General features: G+C 42.4%; 1 long non-coding RNA gene across 1 annotated transcript in view; it reads left to right on the plus strand.

Moving 5' to 3' along the window:
* The first annotated feature begins 855 nt into the window (after positions 1-855).
* The window catches only part of LOC136877338 (uncharacterized), a 304515-nt gene continuing 280796 nt past the window's right edge, over positions 856-24574 (plus strand). Inside the window, exon 1 of the long non-coding RNA XR_010860752.1 lies at positions 856-904. This is a non-coding gene — a long non-coding RNA (uncharacterized lncRNA). The remainder of the gene's footprint in view (positions 905-24574) is intronic.

Genomic DNA, 24574 nt, shown 5'->3' on the forward strand with positions numbered 1-24574 from the left:
AACGCGCTCTTTAATTGGGCATAACGAAGAAAGAAAGAAAGAAAGAAAGAAAGAAAGAAAGAAAGAAGGGAAGATAGAAGAATGATATTTTCAAGTGGCTATAGCTAGCCTGATAGAGCCCTTAGAAGGTAGACCCTCCGTCGAGGGTGGGTGATATTGCCCTGTAGCCTATATGAAGCTGTATGTAAGTGTGCTGGAGGATGTATGGTATTTGAGTTGCAGGAATATTGGGGAGAGCACAAACACCCAGTTCCCGAATGATCGAAAGCTCTCGACCAGGCGGGGAATCGAACCCGTGGCCCCTAGGATCGAAGGCTGTGACACCACTCAGCCATAGGGCCGCAGTTTTCTGTCTGATGTATATGTGTATTACAATTAATATGCACTCTTACAATTAATAATAATAATAATAATAATAATAATAATAATAATAATAATAATAATAATAATAATATTAATAATAATAATTTCGTGTGGTTATTTCTAGCCGTGTGCAGCCCTTGTAAGGCAGACCCTCCGATGAGGGTGGGCGGCATCTGCCATGTTTAGGTAACTGCGTGTTACAATTAATAACCGAACGTGGTTATAATTATTATTTTGAGAGAAGGACTTAAAATTTCTTAGTTAGTCGAGTAATAACGAACACTTACAGGTCGAGCGTGTCAGAAGACAAAAAAACAAGTCGGTGGCATTTTTATTGAGTGCATGGCCCAAAGAAGCCCTCCCCAGCAAGCGATACGGCGTTGCTAATCTTTGTTCCTCCATGTCTATTATTGGCCGGCCGGCAGCGAGCTCTTGCAGTGCGCGCCTGCCCGAGTCCCGCCAGGTGCAAGGCCGCTTGTGCTCGTCGAGAGAAGCGTTAGCAACGTCAGGTCCCCCGCCCGCTGCTGGCTGAACCATTCAGGTACGTGCATTGCTTAGCTAACTCTTTGTTGGTTAAATTTTGCAGAAATACTATCTGAAAGATACTGACGGTGAAGAGTTACTCGCGGACTAATAGGAACTTCGTAACCGTCAACAGAAGCATCTTGAGTTTAACCGCTCATTAGGACCAAAGTGAGGAGAGGACTTTGGCTACATTTCAACTAGGAAGATGTCGCAATTGTTTTAGTCTTGCATGCAGTTTCAATGATGGCCCTGGCAAACGTATTATGGCGACACTTATTTCTTGACGTGTCATCCAAGGACGGCGTGAGGACACGTAAATAGGCCGACTTGTCCGGTTGTGCGGCGTGCGCAGGGAAGCAGGGAGGGGAGGGAGAGCTTGAATGCTGGCGCTGCCGTCTCGCTAGCCTCTGCCACCAGCTTGCTGCTGCCGCCCGCTGCCTGCCATATTGATTTTCAAGAGCCTTCGTCCGGCTGTCCCTGCGAGGGTGGTACCTGAGTAGGCCTTCCAGCAGGCAGAGCTTCTGGCTTGTGGATGATCTGACATCTCTCTTTATGTGGAAAGATTGAGGTCAACGGTGCCGTGTAAATAAAGCACCCATAAAAAATGTAATTTGGTTCAGTTTATTTCTTCTGTAAAGCGCAATCGTAAGCTGCGTGCTACTAAACTTAATAATCGAAGAATGTTCAACACCAGAAGTATTTTGACAAATGTGTAGTTCCCTAAGGGATAACAAGTCAAATCGAAATGTGCTCGGCGATGACGAAATCCAGCTGAAACTAACATTTTCTTTTATGCTAGTCCCCCCCCCCCCCCCCTGTTTTCATTTGACGTCTCTTGGTCAACTCCTGTTCTTTTTTTAACGCTGACAGTTTGCTTTAGTGAGGAATAAGGAGGTTAAAAAATCATTGTTTATTTATGGCCCTTGCCTTACCTTTCTCAATATACCGTCATATTTCGAGGGACGGAACTCGTCACCTCCTTCTCTCAAGCGGACGGTGCCCTCTTTGCCCAGTCCAATATAGGCCTATTTTAATGTTTTTTTTGTTTTTGTTTTTCTTGTTCATACAAGAGTATCCAGATTACTAAGTCTGGTATGAAATGGTCATCGTGAGGAAACTAAGGAATTGATTAATGTTTAGGTTAGATGGGCCATAATATCAATATCATCAACTTTGAAATAATGAGATTGTTTAGTTAGGAGGGAATACCATCAAGGAGGTTGGGAAATGAGAGATAACCTAGCCTTGTTTACACTCTTCAGGACAAGAAGGGAAGTTTGGTAATAAGTCTGCACAAGTAAGTGGAAGTAACATACCTTGGTTGCTTGGTTTGTTGGTTAAGTTACTGGGATCTCTAGAAACCGGACTGAGTAGCTCAGATGATAGAAAGTTGGCAGGTTCGATCATGGCTCAGTCTGGTAGAATTTGACGCTCAAATACGCCAGCCTCATGTCGACAGATTTACCGGCACGTAAAATAACTCCTGAGGGACAGAATTCTGGTATCTTGTCATGCCTGGAAGCGTAAAAGTATTTAGTGGGACGTAAAGCCAATAAAATTATTATAAGATTCTCTGGGAGTGTTCATTCCGTAAGCAATAGAAACGTTCAGAAAGTATATTCAGATTCACTTCAGTAGGCCAGGTTTCAGGTGAAGTTTGCACCTTAAAAGTAGGACAAGACGATATGTTGTCGTAAGCGATGTTCTCTTCTCTCCGCTAAGAAGTCCGGCTCCTTAGCTAAGTGGTTAACGTGCTGGCCTTTGGTCACAGGGGTCCTGGGTTCGATTCCTGGCGGGGTTGGGAGTTTTAACCATAGCTGGTTAATTTCCCTAACGCGGGGACTGGGGATATGTGTCGTCTTCATCATCATTTCATCCTCATCACGACGCGCAGGTCGCCTACGGGAGTCACATCAAATGACCTGCACCAGGCCTCTTTCCGGAGGCCACACGCCTTTATTGTTATTAGCGCTAAGAAAACTCGTATTACAAAGAAGAGGATTACTTAAGCCACAGGCAGGCAGAGAAGGCTAATATCTTCTAGTCCTTGGTAATTCCGTGTCTTCTACAAAGAGGGTTACCAACTTGTATAACAGCCAGAACTGAAGGTACATATTCAAAACATTAGATCTACCAATTTTAAATAATCATCATCATCCTCATCCTCGTCATCAATTTCATGCCTTTTTATGGATAATAAGTACTTTACACAAAATATAAGGATAGGCCTTTGCTTGTGGCTTACCTTTTAGGCGGATCTGATACCAGTTCATCTGGAGGCCTTCACTTTGAAGATGCACTTTTTTTTGGCACCTTTTGAGAAGCTCTTTTCACGTCTGGGTATGAGAAATGGCACGAATTCTGCACATCTTTTTGTAGTTAATATGCACAAATATTTCAACTACCACCATTACCACTTTTAATCGTTTCTTTATTCTAAATATTTTGCATGACACTGAGTACGTGTTCTACAAAAGCACTCGTTAATTGCACTGCTAGAATATACTGAACTGTTGTCATGAGGTCCACTTTTACACTGATTGTAAGAAATCACCTACATGCACGAACAAGTCCTTGATGGCAATCAAGACATCATTAGTCAGGCTCCGTGGCTTACTGTTAATATGCTGGCTTGGGGCCGAGGGTCCCCGGTTCGATTCCCGATCGGGACGGAGATTTTAACCTTCATCATCTCGGGGACTGGGTGTTAGTGTCGTCTTCAACTTCCGATTTCATCCTAGGTAGGATCCCATGCTCACAGACATGGGGGTCACCAATAGGTATCTCCAGAGGCCATACACTATAATAATAATAATAATAATAATAATAATAATAATAATAATAATAATAATAATAATAATAATAATAATAATAATATATTATTATTATTATATTATATTATATTATATTATATTATATTATATTATATTATATTATATTATATTATATTATATTAATTTATTATTATTATTATTATTATTATTATTATTATTATTATTATTATTATTATTATTATTATTATTATTATTATTACATACCGAGCTTGAAATAATCCACCCATTTGTATAAAGCAAAGCCATGAAGGCCCTGGAAGGGGTGGAAGGTAAAGGTTTCCACTATCCGTAACCTCGGCACTTGGTGGGGTAAAGTGGTTAGCTCAACGCCCGGTCGCCTTTGCCCCCAGGAATTAACATGGTGATCATTTTTGGTGTAGGCTGAGTGAACCTTAAGACTGTGTACCTCCGGAAGTTTCTTAATTTTTTTGGCTTCCTGACGGGGAAACGAACTCGCGTTCTTCTGGGTGAACCGAGCACGCCCTTACAGCCTTGGCCAGGCAGCTCCTCACCCATTTGCCCACTGAATTAATGTTGGGATATTCAAGGTTTAAGTGGAAAGTGGCCTTGTGAAGAATCTTCACTGAGTTCAAACTACTGAATTAATGTTGGGATATTCAAGGTTTAAGTGGGAAGTGGCCTTGTGAAGAATCTTCACTGAGTTCAAACTACTGTCCAAGATAGCTCAATGTTCTGGAATATATCTGATCGATATTAGTACATGAATTTATTTTGGTCATACTCTGGAACTTTTTTTTCAGTTCTTGAATTCAAGGATGTTACTTGTTTTCCTGTTGTCCTGCGACATTAATATTTGGAATGTTTAAATCATTCGTGAAATTATTTAATGGCAGCTAGGAAACCAGAAAACGTCTGGTTTCCTAGCTGCCATTAGAATAATTTCACGAATGTAGTTTAAACATTCCAAATATTGAATGTCGCAGGACAAACTGGGAAGAAGCAATTATAGCAATCCTTGAAATTTCAATGAAAAGTAGTATTTTGCCTGTAGCTCTGCCTTGTGTCTTCCTTCCCTAGAAGTGGTCTTTCCTCTGATCTCTTAATATTCATAGACCTAGTTTTCTTTCCCTCTAAGGCTTTCCTTGATTTTCCTACATGCAGCATCTACCTTTCCTACAACCATACAATCTTCAATATCTTGCACTTCTCTTTCAGCCATTCTTTCTTAGCTGCCCTGCAATTTCTATCTACTTCATCCTTTAATCGCCTGCATTCTTTTTTGACTTTCTCATTTTTTGCATTCTTGTATTTTCGCCGGTCATCAATCAGGTATAATATCTCTTGAGTTATATACTGATTCTTACTTGATCTTACCTTCCTTCTTAACCTTTCTTCAGCAGCCCTACTAATCTCATTCTTCACGACTGTCCACTTTTAATCTACTGTGTTTCCTTTAGCCTTTTCATTTAATCCTTGTGGAACATGTTCCTCGAAAAAGCCCCTCACATTTTCTTTCAACGTATCTTCTCGCATTTCTTTAACTTCAGATGGTATTTTTTTTGCTAGTTGCTTTACGTCGCACCGACACAGATAGGTCTTATGGCGACGATGGGACAGGAAAGGGCTAGGAGTGGGAAGGAAGTGGCCGTGGCCTTAATTAAGGTACAGCCCCAGCATTTGCCTGGTGTGAAAATGGGAAACCACGGAAAACCATTTTCAGGGCTGCCGACAGTGGGATTCGAACCTACTATCTCCCGAATACTGGATACTGGCCTCACTTAAGCGACTGCTGCTATCGAGCTCGGTCTTCAGATGGTATTACACGACCACCAAGTTGTGGTCAGATTCCACGTCTGCTCCTGGGAAGGCCTTGCAATCCAACATCTGGTTTCTGAATCTCTGCCTAATCGTAATGAAGTACATGATACCTTCCTATGTCTCCAGGTCTCGTCCACGTATACAACCGTCGTTTGTGATGTTGAACCAAATATTATAAATTTCTAAATTATGGCCAGTGCCAAATTAAACTAACCGGCTTCCTCTTTCATTCCTTTGTCCCAATCCGAATTCTTCTGCGCCATTACATTCTCTTCCTTGGCCTACCACTGCATCCCAATCTGCCATGACAATTTGATTCTCGTCTCCTTTTACATATTGTGTTAAATCTTCTATCTCTTCACAGACTCTTTTGATTTCTTCGTCCTCTGCTGAATAAGTAGGCATCTAGACCTGTATATGATTTCCCCCTTCCGTGTAGTCCCCACCCGGAGATCCGAATGGGGGACTATTTACCTCCGGAATTTTTTACCGGGGAGGAAGCCATCATGAGTACATCATTCATTCATTCATTCATTCATTCATGGACAGCTGCATGTCCTCGTGAGTTAGTTACAGGACCATATAGCATAAGGCTGTAGTTTCCCGTTACTTCCAGCCTTATAGCAGCACTAACACAGCTAAGTCATGTTAAATATTATTGCAAGGCCATATCAGTCAATTGTCCAGACTACCGCCCTTGCAACTTCCGAAAGGCTGCTATCCCCCTTTTGATGAACCACTCGTTAGTCTGTTCTCTCGACAGATACCAATCCGACCTATGGCTTGGCACAGGCCAGAGCAAAGTGTAGCTTCAACTGAAGTCCCAGTCTCATCCATGGCTGTGACAATATGGAGGCTGCTGAGGTATGGGTGGTGCTGAGTAATGACATTTGGGGGACAACTGGTGTCTGAGTGTTATGAAAGGTGTTGCTCATGGGATCAGTCGTACTGCAGTGGCACCTTTTGGTCCAGTGAGGAAAGCAATGGCAAACTACCTCACTCCTCATCTTGCCTAGTACGCCTCATTTGGGCTCTGCCATTGGTTTTTGCAGTTTCCCTATAACTGCATAGCCTTTGGTGGTGCTATTTGAGGATCCTACCAGCCTCTGGGCTGATGACCTGACCTAACCCTATGGCTAGGCTTCTGCTTCATTGGGACGCGAAAGCCTCTCCACTGCGACAAGGCCACATGATTCACAGGGGCGGACGTATCTCGTACTGTTTACGTACACCATCGAGATTTACTGTACTTTCAACACAGAACAAGGACATTAATTGCGACAACTAGCGCACAGGTTTTATGTTGTTATACAACCACTTTTTTTTTCCGTCTCAATGGAACTACTGTATTGTAGCCAACATCTATTCTAATCTGTTAGACATACTCATGCGGTGACCTGCTTCTATCATTCTTCTCCTACATACAGCTCGGGCCGGTTTGGGTCACGTAGTTATCAACTTGCATTCGGGAGATAATGGGTTCGAACCCCACTGCCCTGAAGATGGGTTTCCGCGGTTTCCCATTTTCACACCAGGCAAATGCTGGGGCTGTACCTTAATTAAGGCCACGGCCGCTTCCTTCCCATTCCTAGGCCTTTCTTCTCCCATCGTCACCATAAGACCTATCGGTGTCCGTGCGACGTAGAGCAAATAGCAAAAAAAAAATTAACATAATTTAAAAATGGAACTCCGTGTTTATTAAAAAAGTATTTGTAGAATTTAGAATGAAATATTTTTCCACCTAAAATGAATTCAGTAAACCCTCAATGGACAACCTGGGGAAAGAAGTTGAAATTAGTATAACTGGAATCATATTTGGCTTAACCAACTACGGTTACAGAAATTGGAATTCGGAAACGTTACCTCAGTTGGCTTTACAGTATATCACAATGGTCATCTCCGGGTTCTTCGGTGCAAAGGATCGTCGGTTTTCAGACAGCACGTTGCGAAACATCGAGAAACTTCTCTGTACACCAACTTGAAGCAAGTGAGATTTTCCTCTTCAAAAACACTCAAATAAACAATGTTTCCTTTCAATATGTCACTTATCTTGCACCAGCATCAGCCCTCCGTCGCATTGGTTACGTGTCAGATTCGACCGTGCCGGATGCGACCAGGCCATTATCGTGCCAATAGCGACCGAGTGAATAAGCATCGTGCCGCATGCGACCCATCAATCACTTACAATTGATCTGCATTAAGGGCTGTCACCAAGTGGCAGATTGCTTATAAGTAGCTAACTTGGTCTTTTCTAAAATAAAGCTCTGACACAGTGGTTAGCAGGTTCGAGTGCCGTTGGTCGAAATAAAAATATAATAATGTTGCTTTCTTTACGTCCCAGTAACTACTTTTATGGTTTAAGGAGACGCCGAGGTGTCGGAACTTTTCCCGCAGGACTTATTTTACGTGCCAGTAAATCCACCGACACAAAGCTGACGTATTTGAGCACGTTCAAATACCACCGGATTGAGCCAGGATCGAACCTGCCAAGTTGGAGTCGGAAGACCAACATCTCAACCGTCTGAGCCACTTAGCCTGGATGGAAAAAAAAAAAAAAAAACATCAGAATGTTGGCCGGCAGGGTAGGAAAGTTGGTGGTAGACAGTTTCTAATCACTAGATTGCATGCCAAAAGCCTGGATTCAAATCCAAATCTTTTCACAGTGTTCAGATGGAGTGCGGGGATATGATGCTGTTGATGGTGATTCGGCCGTCGGATGGCGACGTAAAGCATTGAGCAGACTCCTTGGTATTATTCGAGAGGAGTAGGCTACGTGCCGAAACCGGGTTTCATCTCTCCCTACTTCATTATCATAATCCCACATCCAGACGCGCAGGACGCCCACGGGAGTCAGGTAGAAAGACTTGCACCAGGCAAGCCGAACACGTCTTCGGACACTCCTGGTACTAATAGGACATGATAAGTAAGTAGGCCTAAGTCGTAAATAATTTCTGAGAATTAGGATCTTTTTTTTTGCTACTGGCATTACGTCGTGCCGACACAGACAGATCTTAAGGCGACGATGGGATAGGAAAGGGCTAGGAATGGGAAGGAAACGGCCCTGATCTTAATTAAAGTACAGCCCCAGCCAGCATTTGCCTGGTGTGAAAATGGGAAACCACGGTAAACCATCTTCAGGGCTTGGGATTCGAACCCACTATCTCCCGGATGCAAGCTCAGGGCCGCGCGCCTTTAACCGCGTGGCCAACTCGCCCGGTGGGAAAAGACGTAAACGCATCACCATGTTTCGTGTTGTAAAACGAGTTTCCCGCAGAAGTGTTATGTAAAGTAGGGGCAGTAGCTGCTTATAGAACTTACTGAAATGGGATTGCACTTCGTTTAGCTTACCTTATCTTGGGTGATGACACAACTTATCAAATGACAATTTGCTTGTCAATGCCGGTCGCGTCCGGCACGGTTACAGATTATGCGGTCGCTAGTGGCACGGGTCACATGCGACACGGTCGCATCTGGCACGCCACCGTCGCATTGAATCCCACATCCCGGATACTGTCCATCCATCGCCGTTTTGGTCCTTCTCCTGTGACCTCCATCTCCAGCAGTCTTCTCCCACTTAAGCATTTCCTCCTTGCCTCACATGTAGCCTACCTTCATCCCCGTTCTTCTTTTCTGGATCTTCCTTGATGTCTCCAATACCCTATATTACCTCATTCCTTATTTTGTCCTGTTTAGCGATCCCATACATCCATCTGACCATTTTCATTTCGGCCACGGCAGCTTGTTCTCCCGCGTTTTCCTTACTGCCAGTGTTTTAGCACCATATATCATTGCTGGGAGTACTGCGGTTTCATACATTTTTCCCCCTTCACCGTTGCCTTTATTCGGTGACCCAGAGCACACTTGACATTTTCCTCCGATTCATCCACCCTCTTTGGTTCCCGTGGGTTGTATTTTTGTCCAGATTACCATCCTTTGTCACAACAGACCGTGGATATTTTATTCTTTCCGCTCTCTTTATTACTATTCCTTGCATACCAATTTCAGTCCTGATCTCCACTGAAATGCAGATATTTCCTTTTATTCCGACTGATCAAACGTACTCTTTCTTCCAGGGCTGTCCTTCAGATTTCTTGCATTTCCTCCAAACCTTCTCTCCTTGTACGGCACAATACTATATACTCGGCCAACAGCATCCATCTAAAGCTTAGTAAATGATACATTTTGACATACTGGAACTCAGATGTTCACATTATGGTATTATCGTAAATAGGGAACGTGGTCCTTGTACTGAGGACGAACCATCGTTGCACCACTAATGATCTTTCTGAAATCGCTCTTTAGAGTACAACATGCGTTTGTCAATTATTGCTGAAGGAATTACTTGCCTTTTAATTAATTAATTTACTAGTTCGTTCGTTCGTTCGTCTTCCCCAGGAACTGAGGCTGGCCTGAAGGACAGAGTACCTGTACTAAAAGCTCTGGTACATAAAGTATAGCTTTAACATTCATTAATCCTATACCTTATTACAAAAAAATCATCCTTATTGAAATAGATAAATGTCTTTATTGGCGTAGCTAAGGCCATTGGGCCTTCTCTTGCACTAAACCAATTAGTATACATTAAAGTCATAAGTAATACTACCGTAATTAATTCTAGAAGACACAATTAAAACACGATCAAAATACAACTGAAATAAAATTCCACTACAGTAGGACATACATACAACAGCAATAATAATAATAATAATAATAATAATAATAATAATAATAATAATAATAATAATAATAATCTTCTTCTTTGTCGTTTAGGCCTACTGAGGACCACGGGGCTCGTATCTACTCTTGGGTAAAGTTGTTGCTTTCTTCTTCTTCCAATACTCCTTCATTTGCTGACTATGAGCCAGCTTTCTCTCCTCGGTCCACTTAGTTCCTGTAGTCTTCTTACTTGTAAGGGGCGTTGGGAAAACTCCGTGTCGGATGGCTTGACGGAACAGTAGTCGGTCATGAGTTTGTCCCGGTGGGATATCTAGTTGTTCCATATCTGACTTAACTGACGTGATCCATTTGTTCTTAGCCTTGCCTCTTCCTGTTACTGTAAATATCCTGTTGGTGAGTCTTTCGGAATCCAGACGGGCCAAGTGTCCATAAAAGGTCAGGCGCCTTTTCCTTATAGACGTGACGATGCCCTCCTGGTGTTCATACAGTTCATCATTATGGCGGATTCTGTAAGTGCCTCCTTTCTCTCTGATTGGTCCTAATATCCTCCTCAGGATCTTCTTTTAACTCCAGCTTTCTGAGTAGGCCCTTCCTAGCCATTACAAGGCACTCAGAAGCATACAGAACAGATGGTTTGACTACCGAGTTGTAGTGTCTGAGCTTGAGGTTCTTGGAGAGGCACTTAGATGAATAGATACTACGACACGAGTGATAAGCCCTTTCAAACTTGGTACATCTGAATAATAATAATAATAATAATAATAATAATAATAATAATAATAATAATAATAATAATAATAATAATAATAATAATAATGTAGTAGCACGATCACTGAAAGGCCAGAAATTCACAGGTCACTCGCATTCTGTTATACCTCTTAATGCTCTTTTAAATGACACTGCAGTTGGTATTCCTCCGACGTCGTCCGGTAAACGATTCCATTCTCGTGCGGTAGACACCGAGAATGAGCTGTTATATGCGGCAGTTCGATGGTGAGGGATGCTGAGCAGGTTGGATGTTTGAGCCCTTGTATGTCTGTCATGAACATTTGATAAGTAACGGAAACGTGAAGAAAGGTAAGATGGGGAAGATGTAGTAAGAACTCGATGGAGGAGAGACAAAGTATGATGGTTACGACGAACATGGAGTCGCGACCACTCTAATTTTAGGAAAGATGGTGACACGTGGTCATATTTTCTTAAATTGCATATATATCTCACACTTGCATTTTGAGCGCGCTGTAGCCTTAGGGAAAATTGCGACCTGGCGTCATTGAAAACAACTTCACAATAGTCAAAATGTGGCATTACAAGGGCTTCAATTAATTTCTTTTTAAGCTTTATTGGAAATATATGTTTATATTTATATAAAGAATTGTAAAGCTGAGTAAACTTTTTGACAGATATGTAAGACATGTGCAGACCCAAGTCATGCGTTCGTCCATGATAACACCGAGATTCTTCACTTGTGATACAAAAGGAATTGGAACATCCTGCAGGATTACTCTTGGCAACGGACGTTTAGTTATACTTGTTATTTGACTTTGATGGCCAAGAAGGATTACTTGCGACTTTGTAGGGTTCAATTCCAGGCCGTGCGCAGCAGACCAATCACTAACAGACTGTAAGTCAATATTTAGTAAGTCGATATTTTCCTGGAGGTCTCGTGCGGTAGAGTCGGTGTAGAGTTGAAGATCGTCCGCGTACATATGGTATTTGCAGTGTCTTAAATTGGATGATATGTCATTCACAAAGAGTGCGAAAAGAAGAGGACCAAGTACAGAGCCTTGAGGGACTCCTCTCTTCACGTGGCACCACGAGGAAACGATTCCATTATTACCTTTCACACATTGTTGACGTCCGTGAAGATAAGAATGCATCCAAGCAATCGTACTCTGAGAAAAATGTTGAGCCCTCAGCTTTACAAGTAAAATGTGAATGTCTACGCTGTCGAAAGCTTTATTGTAATCTAGTAGTACCAGAACTGTGAATCGTCCTCCGTCTATTGCTTGTCTAACATCCTCAGTCACTTTAAGTAAGGCTGTAGTTGTACAGTGTCCTTGTCGGAAACCGGACTGGAGAGGATTAAGGAGATTGTGCGTTCGAAGGTACTCAGACATTTGTGTATGGACTACATATCCTAAGATTTTTGATACAGCTGATAAAATACAGATTGGACGATAGTCTCCCTCGTTCGAAGGCGTTTGGCTTTTCGGAAGAGGTAGCACAATAGCCTTCTTCCAGAGAGTTGGATATGTGGAGTATAGAAGAGAGAAATTGATTATATGAGTTAAGGTTGATAATATACAATCAAGAATTAGTTTGACCATGTCAGTCGCAATGTCATCAATTCCTTTTGCTTTCGTGCTTATTCCGAGGACTGCTTTTCTGACTTGGAGGGGCGTCACGTGACTGAAATAGAATTGCTCTCTGTCAGGAGTAGGGTGTGTACCATAGTAATTCATAAGTCTGTTTGTCGTCGTGTCGTACTGCGGAGCAGTTAGCAGTAAAGTACTCGTTAAGAGTCTCGAGAGGTACTGTAATTTCTTCTCTGGTATTGTTCTTCGTAAGTCCAAGCTTATTAATAGATTTCCAAAATGTCGTCGCTGTTCTACCGTCAGGCGTAATTAAACTGTAAGCGTGTCGCAGTTTAGCATTTCGTATTTGTTGTGTTGTCTTATTTCGTAACGTCCTATATTCGTCAAAGTTTTGTACGTTAGGGTCATTTTTGTACTGTCTGTGAGCGAAATGACATATTCATGAACATTTTTCTCAATCCATATAAGGGTTCGTGAGGATATCTATGAAAACCTGTTACACTTCTTTTTCTCCATTATGAACAGCATATACCGGACTGTCTTGTAACGAGTGGAGAGAGGCTATAAAGATGACTGCTAATGTTTTTGCAGTACGCTCGGTGCCAGGAAGATCCCTGGACAACAACCTCTGTCGGCATTTCCACGGAGAGAAAGAAACTCTTGGTCATGTCCTGAGATTCTGCACACGCGGGGAGCTCCTAAGAAACACGCGGCACCACCAGATCAGATCCTTCATTGCCGAAGAACTGAGAAAGAAGGGATTCAGTGTACATGAGGAGATACACGGACTGGCCGTAAATGGTAGTTCTCAGAGAACTGACAGCATAGCCTTTAAAGACAACAGCTCTCAAGGATTCATATTAGATCCGACTGTCAGGTTCGAGCACCATAGCAGTCAGCCAGAGGAGGTTAATCTATAAAAGATTAACAAATACAAACCCACTATCCCTTACTACAAATCTAAACACCACCTTCATTAAATCGAAATAATAGGGATAATGGTCGGAGCTCGCGGTACCGTACCTCGTCACTTCGTCGTCACATGGAAGAGCTTCCAACTCCCAAAGACGCTCAACTCCGAAATTGCGACCCTCGTCCTCCCGAGGCTCCATCAAAATCCTGAGACACCACTTCTACAGCTACAGCTCTGAAATGCCGCACTAATTATACTGTTCCTTTATAATTTAGAGTTTTCTTCAATTAATAGATCTGCACAGAAAATTGTATATGTTTTACCTTGTACTTAGTGGCAGTCTGTAAATTTCAGGAGGTCGTTCCTAAATAAATGGAAATGTATAGCAAAACAGCTTGTCTCAACCACTGTCAAGATATTGTATACTTTTTCCTAATTTGAAAACCGCTCTTTTTTATTTGTTTTTTATTGTCCAGTTCCCCCCCCCCCCCCCTCCTCAAGATGCTAGTTCAATTATTCCGCCGACTGTGGCCAGTGGTACTTGAGGATTTGGGACAAGAGGGTACTAGGAATGAGGGGATTAAAGGCTGTTAGGAGTGAACTCAGTGGATGAAGCTCTCGTGTTGGGGTCATGTGAGGTGAATTGTGGAGGATAGTTTACGTAGAAGAAAGACCCGGCCATGCAGGGTGAGAGAAACAGAGGGACACCAAGGTGACGATGGGTAGACACAATTTTCAGTGCTTTAAAAGGTAAGAGGTAGCCTATTCTGTAGAGGCCACAGCGCAACACTGGTTGCAAATAGAGGATTGTGATGCGCTTGGTTAATTCACAGTCTTGCAGACCGAACTTCGGCCCCGCGGTGTAGGGGTAGCATGCCTGCCTCTTGGCCCCGGGTTCGATTCCCGGCCAGGTCAGGGACTTTACCTGGATTTGAGGGCTGCTTCGAGGTTCACTCAGCCTACGTGATTACAATTATTGAGGAACTATCAGACGGTGATATGGCGGCCCCGGTCTAGAAAGCCAAGGAAGAATAACGGTCGAGAGGATTCGTCGTGCTGGTCACATGCCACCTCATAATCTGCAGGCCTTCGGGCTGAGCAGCGGTCGCTTGGTAGACCATGGCCCTTCGGGGCTGATGAGCAATCGGGTTTGTTTATTTGTTGTTGTTTTGTAGACTAAACGCTGAAAGTCATAGAAGTTTATAATGAAGACGTGATATATTCCTACTTTCTTTCTTTCTTTCTTTCTTTCTTTCTTTTGTTATTTTCCCAAAATGGAGATCAGTGGTGATTGACTGATTGATTCATTGATCGATGGATTGATTTATGTTTTTGATTTGTTAAAGTATTTCTCCACTACCAAGGCCCTTTCGTTTTTAAATGTCATCCCGATTAATTGTAGCGGGAGAATTCTTCCGAAAACGTTGATTCATCAACGTGTCCCACAGAAGAAAACAGTTTGTAAGTCATTCGGTATGTTACAGTAGACCTTGTCGAAGAAAATACAGCTAAAATATACGTTCACATACTCAAAATAATTTATAATTTCTGTACAAATCTAACATTAATTTCACGGAGCGATGTTCACGTGGTTAGGGGCACGTAGCTATGAGCTTGCAGTCGGGAGATGCTGGTTTCGAATTCCACTTTCGGCAGCTCTGAAGATGGTTTTCCGTAGTTTCCCATTTTTACCTTGATTAAGGCCACGGTTTTCCCCTATTTGTTTTATGTCGCTTCGATTCAAACTGGTCTTATGGCCACGGTGGGATAGGACAGGGCAAGGACTGGGATGGAAGACCGTGGCTTTAATTGATGTACAATTCCAGCATTACCTGGCGAGAAAATGGAAAACTATCGTCGTGGTTCACGATTACGGGACTCGAGTCGTGTCGCCAACTCGCTCGGTACTTTCTGAGTAGTTAGTGGGACGTTAAAACAAATATTATTATTATTGGTACTTTTGAGTTTGATTTTACTGATTTCTCCCGATAGCTTAAGAAATAAGCCTATGTTATATAATATTCATGAAAGATAATTTAATAAAAAGAAGCCGGTAGTGAGCAGACATAGCAATTTCTTCTCATGATACGTAATGGCTTTTCCTGAACAAGCAATTTTTCACAAATCCGGCCACAGTTTCTTCGGAGTAAAATTCGAAATAAATAAATAAATACATAAATAAATAAATAAATAAATAAATAAATAAATAAATAAATAAATAAATAAATATCAGTGGTTCATTCTAGGTTGCGTTTAAAATTCCCCTTCTTTGTACACTATCAGGTATAATAACCTAAGGAGTGTTAGATGTCAACAGGTGCTTTGTGATGCACTTGAGATGGAAGGAAGAGTGTTTCACTAGCACATCGCAGCTTCTGTCAGCTTTCAACTCGAATCCTCATTCTCCAGATAGCTGAATGTGCTGTATGACAGACAAGCAACGGCTGTCCGTGCTCGATGTTAGATGGCTACTGGTGTAAAGCACTGACGTCACACTACGACTCTGTGACGCACGGGATGTTCGTTCACTTTCTTTTGGATCGCGCTTGCACTGATGTGGATGGGGGAATTTTCAGCATAGGGACCATGGGTTAGAAATATGCACCTCGACACCAGACATAATCTAAAGGATTCATTATTTCCTCTTTTGATCGTTGAAAAGAGGTTGGCGGTGATTGAAGATCTTCCTTCCAACCCCACCTGAAATTCTCCTGGATTTAGTGCTGCGAACTCCTTTTAAGAAATGCCGGCCTGAGTTGTTGAGACGGTTGAGGCACTGGCCTTCTGACCCCAACTTGACAAGTTCGACCTTGGTTCAGTCCGGTGCTCAAATACGTCAGCCTCGTATAGGTAGATTTACTGGCACGTAAAAGAACTCGTGCGGGACTAAAGTCCGGGACCTCGACGTCTCCGAAAACCGTTACAAAGTAGTTAGTGGGTCGTAAAGCCATTATTATTATTATTATTATTATTATTATTATTATTATTATTATTATTATTATTATTATTATTATTATTATTATTATTATCTTTTAAGAAAAGTAAGACAAATGAATCAGCAAACTTTCACTTTGACTATATCAAGTGGTCCAGTTCACTTTCTACACTAGAACTGGTAGACTGATTTTCGAATCCCGGTCGATCCTGAATTGAGTTTTTCATCTCAAAAGTCACGTGACGTCAGGAAGGGTAAACCAAAACCGAAATGAGCCTTGGTGGCACCAGCGACCCCAGAATTAGTTGAGATGAGCTGAAGATATTTTATCATCGTTGCACCAGCGAAAACTGCTGTGTGAAATATTTCATCTTACAACTTGGGTGGGTAAGATTCTCCCATTTAAGATTCAATATTGTGCGAATATTGTCAAGGAATACTCGCTCTTCATATTACATGTAGCCCCTGTGGGTGGGGGACGCAGACGAAGAATACACCCACGGTATCCTCTGCCTGTCGTAAGAGGCGACTAAAAGGGGCGACCAAGGAATGATTGAATTAGGACCATGGAACTACTTGTGATCAGTACCATCACGGGGGGAACACCATGAGTCGCCTTTACTTGCGATTAGTACCACTATATTAGGTACACAGTAGGTTTGTGATTGGTAGTAGCAGAGACTGGTTCACTGTGGGTTTCCAGTACTGTGATTGGTACCACTATATGCGGAACATCACGGGCTTACGTTGCCTGTGATTTGTAACATTAAGTGAGAAACGCCACGGGTCTGGGCGTTGCCTGTAATTAGTACCCACTTTGTGAGGAACACCACGGGAATACCGGCGCCCGTGATTAATAAACCTAGATGAGGAATACCGTGGGTTTGCATTGCCTATGAGTGGCGCCATTATGCGAGAAACACCATAGGCCTGCGTTACCTGTGCGACGTACAATACTTGTGAGTAGTACCATAATGTGTGGAACACCGTGAGTTTACGCTACTTTTGATTAGTACTGCAACATGACAAATACCATGGTTCTACTTTGCTAGTGATATGTACCATAATGAGGGGCAGTTGACCTGGATTTTGGACCCATTTAGACAACAAGTATAATCGATTCAGGATTGTGCTTTGGAAGCAGCCCCTTGGTCAGTATATACCATTGTTTTAAGATAGTTTCTGGGAAGGTGGGGCATTGCGTGTCGGATCCACTGATTGTTTTAAGTTCATATGCATCCATTCATTCTTTATCGTGTTTTGAATTCTGGTCTTTGGATGAATTGTGGAGTTTGAAATTGTCATTACGTTTCGTCTCTCTTCGTACCATTAGGGGCCGATGACCTAGATGTTATGCCCCTTTAAACAAAAATCATCATCATATTACATGTGTTGCGGGTCAGTATTTCCCCCACAACATTATCACATAGCGGTTCTGGAAGGCGCAACGGCGTTATTTTGAGACATAATTTGCCTCACGTAAAATATCTTTATGTTTAACAAGCCGAGCAAGTTGGCCGTGCGGTTAGGGCCGCGCAGCTGTCAGTTTATAGCGTGTTCGAATCGCACCGTCGGTAGCCCTGAAGATTGTTTTCTGTGGTTTCCCATTTTCACACCAGCCAAATTAATAAAGGCCACGGCCGCTTCCTCTTCCTCACCACTCCTAACCATTTCCCATCTTTCCTTCGCCGAAAACCTTCGATGTGCTAGTGCGACGTTAAACAAGTAGTCATGTTTAACAAACGGCAAGAAGTCCCTGCATGAATAGTTGTAGTTGATTGCAGTTTGCAGTTCTGGTTTGATTAGACGTATCGTGCTCTTGGTAATGAATGTACACAAATATTTTAGCTTATTTTTCAGCGTCTTAATCTCTTCATCACTGCTCATGGTATGGCAAACAATTAACCTTTTACACAATAGCATGTGTTAAACGAAGAGATAGACGTAAAAAACTACATTCGTCGTTAGAGCCATCAGCATTAATGACAATTATCCGACTCCATGGCTAAATGGTTAGCGTGCTGTCCGTTGGTTCGATTGCCGGCAGGGTCGGGAATTTTAACCATAACTGGTTAATTCCGCAGACACGGGGGCTGGGTGTATGTGTCATCTTCATCATCATTTCATCCTCATCACAACGCGCAGGTCGCCTACGGGTGTCAAATAAAAAGAACTGCATCTGGCGAGTCGAGCTTGTCCTCGGACGCTCCCTGTACTAAAAGCCATACGCCCCTTCGTTTCATTTTTACAACTGTCATGTGAAATGTTTCAGCAGCATTTCCCATTTTCACACCAGGCTGTACCTTAATTAAGGCCACAGCCACTTCCTTCCCACTCCTAGCCCTTTCCAATCCCATCGTCACCGTGAGAATGATACATCTATGTCGGTGCGGCGTTAAAAAGCAAAGAAAAGTTTCAGCCACAACACTACAATCTTCTTCTTCAACCACTTTTTCGACATCCTGGGAGCAAACTGTGGTGCAATATGGATTTGACCTAGTTTTATGGCCGGATGCCCTCTCTGGCGCCAATCCTATGGCGAGGGATATATTCGCCATTGCGTGGTTGGTAGTCTAGTGTGCTGTGTGAATGCATTAAGAGTGTGTTGGGAATACGCAAATACGCAGTCTCCGAGTCAGAGGAATTAACCAGATGCGATTAAAACTTCCCGACCCGGACAGGAATCGAACCGGGCCCGTCTGAAACGAAAGCCTCAATGCTTTCTTCAGCTTATCCCATTTATTTCTGGGGTCACTGGGCCACCCAGGCTCGTCTTGATTTTAGCTAGGAGTTTAAAGTCGGATGTACTTCCTGACGCCACTGATTTTTGAAATGAAACTTTCAACACAGGGTGAACAGAGATTCGAAACTTCCAGCCTTCGCAACGGGTAGTCAGCAGCTAAGGCACTGAGATAATAATAATAATAATAATAATAATAATAATAATAATAATAATAATAATAATAATAATAATAATAATAATAATAATAATAATAATAATGTATGTTGGGTATTCAGCCCTAAGGCTGGTTTGATCCTCCACAGTTCCGCCAACAGCTGTCATAGATAGCCTAGGCGTCACTGAAGAGGCATACTAGGGAAGTGAGGAGTGAGGTAGTTTCCCGTTGCTCTCCTCACCGAGCCAGAAGTTGCCATTACAGATCAGTCTGCCAAGCCCACTGAAATGCATGCACCAATCGACCCTATGAGTGACATTTTCACACCATTCATAACAGGGACTGGCTGCATAAGGAATGGTATTACTAGCATCACACATACCTCAGTCACTTTCATATTGTCAAAGCCAAGGATGAGACTGAGACAGGTCAATGAAAGTAACAAATTTGTTCTAGCCCATACCAGAAGACATAGTGCAGTGTAAACACTACATCTTGGCAAACCAAAACCCCATGGTGCAACAGCCCCGAAGGACCATGGCCTACCAAGTGGCCGCTGCTCAGCCCGAAGGCCTGCAGATTATGAGGTGTCATGTGGTCAACACTCCGAATCCTCTCGGTCGTCAGTCTTGGCTTCCTATACCGGGGCCGCCATCTCACCGTCAGATAGCTCCTCAATTGTAATCACATAGGCTGAGTGGACCTCGAACCAGCCCTCAGATCCAGGTAAAAATCTCTGACGTAGTCGGGAATCAAACCCGGGGTCTCCGAGTAAGAGGCAGGCATGCTACCCCTACACCGCGGGGCTGTCATAATAATAATAATAATAATAATAATAATAATAACAATGTGATATCGTCTGGCGTCCGGAGAGGTCTGGCGCAGATCTTTCTAGCTAATGACTGTGGGCGACGTATACTTTTGGATGATGATGATGATGATGATGATGATGATGATGATCATGATGATGATGATGATGATGAGGTGTTAGGGAGAGGGCCAAGCCCTGTGTCGGCACACAGCCTATTCCTGTCGAATAACACCACGAGGTCTGTTCACGGATTAACGGCTCCATCCGACGGACATCAACAGCGTCATTTGCCTTCACTCCATATGAACACGGCGCAGAGATTTGGCATTAAACTCAGGTTTTTGCATGCAATAGAGGCTGCCTGGCCGAGGCGGTAAAGGCGTGCTCAGTTCACCCGGAAGGACGTGGGTTCGATTCCCCGTCAGGAAGTCGAAAAATTTAAGAAACGAGATTTCCACTTCCGGAGGTGCACATGGCCCTGAGGTTCACTCATTCTACACAAAAAATGAGTACCAGGTTAATTCCTGGGGGCAGAGGCGGTCAGGCGTAGAACTAACCACTCTACCCCATCAAGTGCCGAGGTTACGGATAGTGGAAGCCTTTACCTTCCAAGGGCCTTCATGGCCTGTACGGGGGTGACTTGGCTTTGCTTTTACATGCAATCTAGTGATTAGAAATTGTATACCATCACCTCTCCTACCCTAGTGGCCAAATTCTTATGTTTTTTTTACTCGAACCATGTAGCAATCCAACGGATGAGCCCATTGCTACACTGGGGCGAAACGCTGGTAATTTCACGATTGAAAAAGCCTAAAGTTTTAAGGAGCTTAAATTATAATATTGTTACCTCTTACAGGTAACACCAACAAATAATAAAATATGATAACAATGAAACTTAAAAATTAGTGTGAAATTTGAACACATACTCGGGGTTACGTAAAACTTAAATTACAGGTAGACCCGAAACGACAACTACGGAAAGGATGTGGAAGTGGCGTGGAAACCCTACGAGGCCCATGTGAACGTATTCGTTGTGGTGAAAAAGAGGTAGCCTACACGATAATCACTCTCAACACTTAGCTTACTAAATTAACAAATTGAAAATAAGATACAAAAATCAAATTAATGAACCAAATAAACAAGAAACGTAGTAGATGCAAATTAAGGAAATGAATAGTGCCAGTAAACACGAGGCACATACTAATAATCTTTAAATTAACTAAAAAATAATAATAGCAGAATAATCAAACTCTTAGAACAGTAGGAGATTTAAGATCTTAACACAGAATCAGGTACAGAGTTACGGGAGGCAACCCCAAAGGGAAATCTAAATTTAATTGTTAATTCCAATATTCATAAACCAAAAACAAAATCCTAATGACTAGCTGTAAAGCTAAGTCATTTCGACGAACATATTGGCGAATGCGTATGTCTAGGGTAAACTCCGACATACAAATTAAATTTTACATTACAATGAAAAATTACATATTAATAAGTTAAAGGCCGGAACACAAGGAAATAGCGCTTATCCAAGAGGCTGGCATCCCCAGACGGGACGAACGCCGAGCGCGTCCGCTCGCTAGGTCGGTCAGATGTTAAAGACGCGGAAAACATGCTTCGAGACCAACAAGCGACAGATAACTACTAATGACTCTTCGCGAGATCAGGATGCTCATTCTAACGAAGACGGACACTCGCGTATGTTTCATTGGTTGTTGACAGTGTAGCGAATTATGTCTATGTGAAGATAAGTTTAACGAAACAAACACCAATACCCAGTCCTCGAGCCAGAGGAATCAACCATACGCGATTAAAACCTTCGATCGGACCGGGAATCGAACCTGGGACACTCTGAACCGAAGGCCGTGATACAATTCAGGCAAGGAACCGGACCACAGGTATCGGTAATTGTTAAATGTAGGACTTTTATCTGTATTTCGCGACGTTTCTTACATTTATTTACTCACCTTGCTATGTTGGCATATCACGACTTAAGTCTCGCCGTTTTTTGTACGTGGTAGTAAAAACATACTAAAACGTGCATGTTCTTTTTAGTGAGACGATACAATCTGTACTTACCATGAGGTAAAAGTCTCTCAGCCTTGTTTTTAGGCCAACCCGTCTTACAGCTTGATTTAGGATCGACGTGTGAGGGATTTTCATCCGATATAACGGGCCTCCGTGAACTGCTGTCGTTTCATATGGGTAATTAATAACATCAATACCGCCTCTGTGGTGTAGAGTTTAGCGTGATTAATTGCCATCCCCGGAGGCCCGGGTTCGATTCCCGGCTCTGTCACGAAATTCGAAAAGTGGTACGAGGACTGGAACCGCGTCCGCTCAACCTCGGGAGGTGAACTGAGTAGAGGTGGGTTCGACTCCCATCTCAGCCATCCTGGAAGTGAATTCCGTGGTTTTCCACGTCTCCTCCAGGCAAATGTTGGGAGGGTACCTAACTTAAGGCCACGGTCGCTTCCTTCCCCCTTCCTTGTCTGCCCCCTTCCAATCTTCCCATCCCCCCACAAGGCCCCTGTTGAGCATAGCAGGTGAGGCCGTCTGGGCGAGGTACTGGTCTTCCTCCCCAGTTGTATCCCCGACCCAGAGTCTGAAGCTCCAGGACACTGCCCTTGAGGCGGTAGAGGTGGGATCCCTCGCTGAGTCCGTGGGAAAAACCGAACCTGGAGGGTAAACAGATTAAGAAGAAGAAGAGGAATGACATCAATAATGTTGTTGTTTGGCTCATCAGCTCATAGATTAGTTTCTTGCAGCCCTCAAGCTCACTCTATCCCGTACATACGCAATCCTCCATGGGTAACTCAGCACATCCGCGATTCAATGCGACGGCGGGTTTCAGTATCAATGCTAACGGAGGGCGTTTTGAACGTTAATTTCATGTAAGAGTTTCGTGTCATATACTGGTACGTTCTGTTCCTCTGTGATTAATGTACTCAAGAACACCCAAAGAGGATTGTACTAATCTAGTAGGAAGTGCCTTTGTTGTGTTTAAAGATGAATCAGAAATATATTTTATGACTATGAAACTTTCCTCCCAGTGTTCCATTTTTCAAGCAGAACTTCTTGCTATAGTGACTCGCAAGCAGCTCTGATATCTATAAGTAACAAATATAATTTAAATTCTTTGGCATGTAGCATTAGAACAGATCTCTCACAGTATGGAAGACATCTGTTTTAAGTTGGTTAAAGGGCATGAAGGTCTATTAGGTAATGAAAGAGCAGATGGGCTTGCTAAACATGTAGCATTTAGTGACAATGAAACTGTATAAAAAAAGAGCCCCTATATCAAAAGTGAAACGTGAATGATATAAATTCACAACCAGTGAATGGTCAAAACTGTGGAACTCAAGTTATAAGGGTGAAGTTACAAGAACAATCTTTTCTCCCACGGTACAGGACCGTTTGGACTGCAGTTTAATGAAATGAAACTTCACCAGTATATTCAGTTTCTTTCGGGTCACGGAAAATTTAAATTTTATTTATATAAATTCAAAATTAGTAGTAATAACAGTTGTGTTTGTGGAGATGAAGAAACTGCAACTCACCTTATGTTTGATTGTCCGTTATTCAGCAAAGCTAGATATATTTTGGAACAACACTTAAATTGTTGTACAAACCTATTTTTATGATATTTCACAATATCTGTTGTTTGAATGAATTTTTTGAGTTTATGCAGTTTATTTTAGAAAAAAATGTAAGAATAGTTTTTCCTTTTCTCCCAGTTAATTCATTTGTGTGTGTAGTAATCACTCACTTCAAAACTTTTGTATTATATGTTTGTACTATTTAAGGTAACTAGTTATAACCTACAGCCCTAATATGCTAGACAAAGTAGGGCTTTTTCGTGGATAATAATTAATAAATAAATAAATAAATAAATAAATAAATAAATAAATAAATAAATAAATAAATAAATAAATAAATAAATAAATAAATAAATAAATAAATAGATAAATAAATGTACTGTGTAGAGTTGTAGAAAATGAGTTCTAACATGGAAATGAAGTGTTTCCGGACCCATGTCCATATAACACATTTTCTTCTACGTGTGAGGAATATGTTCAGAAAGTTTGGCCTACCTTATTGTCACAACCTGTATAGAGACAAGTAAAAGTAGTCTTCTCCTTCTTCTTTTTCCTGACCTTAGCCCTGTTACTTGGAGTCAGCACTATGTGTGGATTAGGTCTAAGCCCATTTTTACGGCTGGATGCCTTTCCTGATGCCAGCCGCACGTGGAGGAAAGTATTCACCATTCGTGTTTCTGCGCTGGTTGATGGTGTTGTGTGTAAGTGAAGATGTGTATTAAGACTATCACAAATACCCAGTCCCCGAGCTAGAGGAATTAACTAGACGTGGTTAAAATACCTGACCCCGGGGCCCTCAGAAGCGAAGGACACCACGTTGACCATGTAGTCAAGGAGTTGTCCGAGGCGTTAAAGGCGTGCTCGGTTCACCCGACAGGATGTAGGTTCGATTCCCGTCAGGTAGTCGAAAAATTTAATAAACG

This window comes from Anabrus simplex, chromosome 7, assembly GCF_040414725.1.
Source record: "Anabrus simplex isolate iqAnaSimp1 chromosome 7, ASM4041472v1, whole genome shotgun sequence".
Taxonomy (NCBI): domain Eukaryota; kingdom Metazoa; phylum Arthropoda; class Insecta; order Orthoptera; family Tettigoniidae; genus Anabrus; species Anabrus simplex.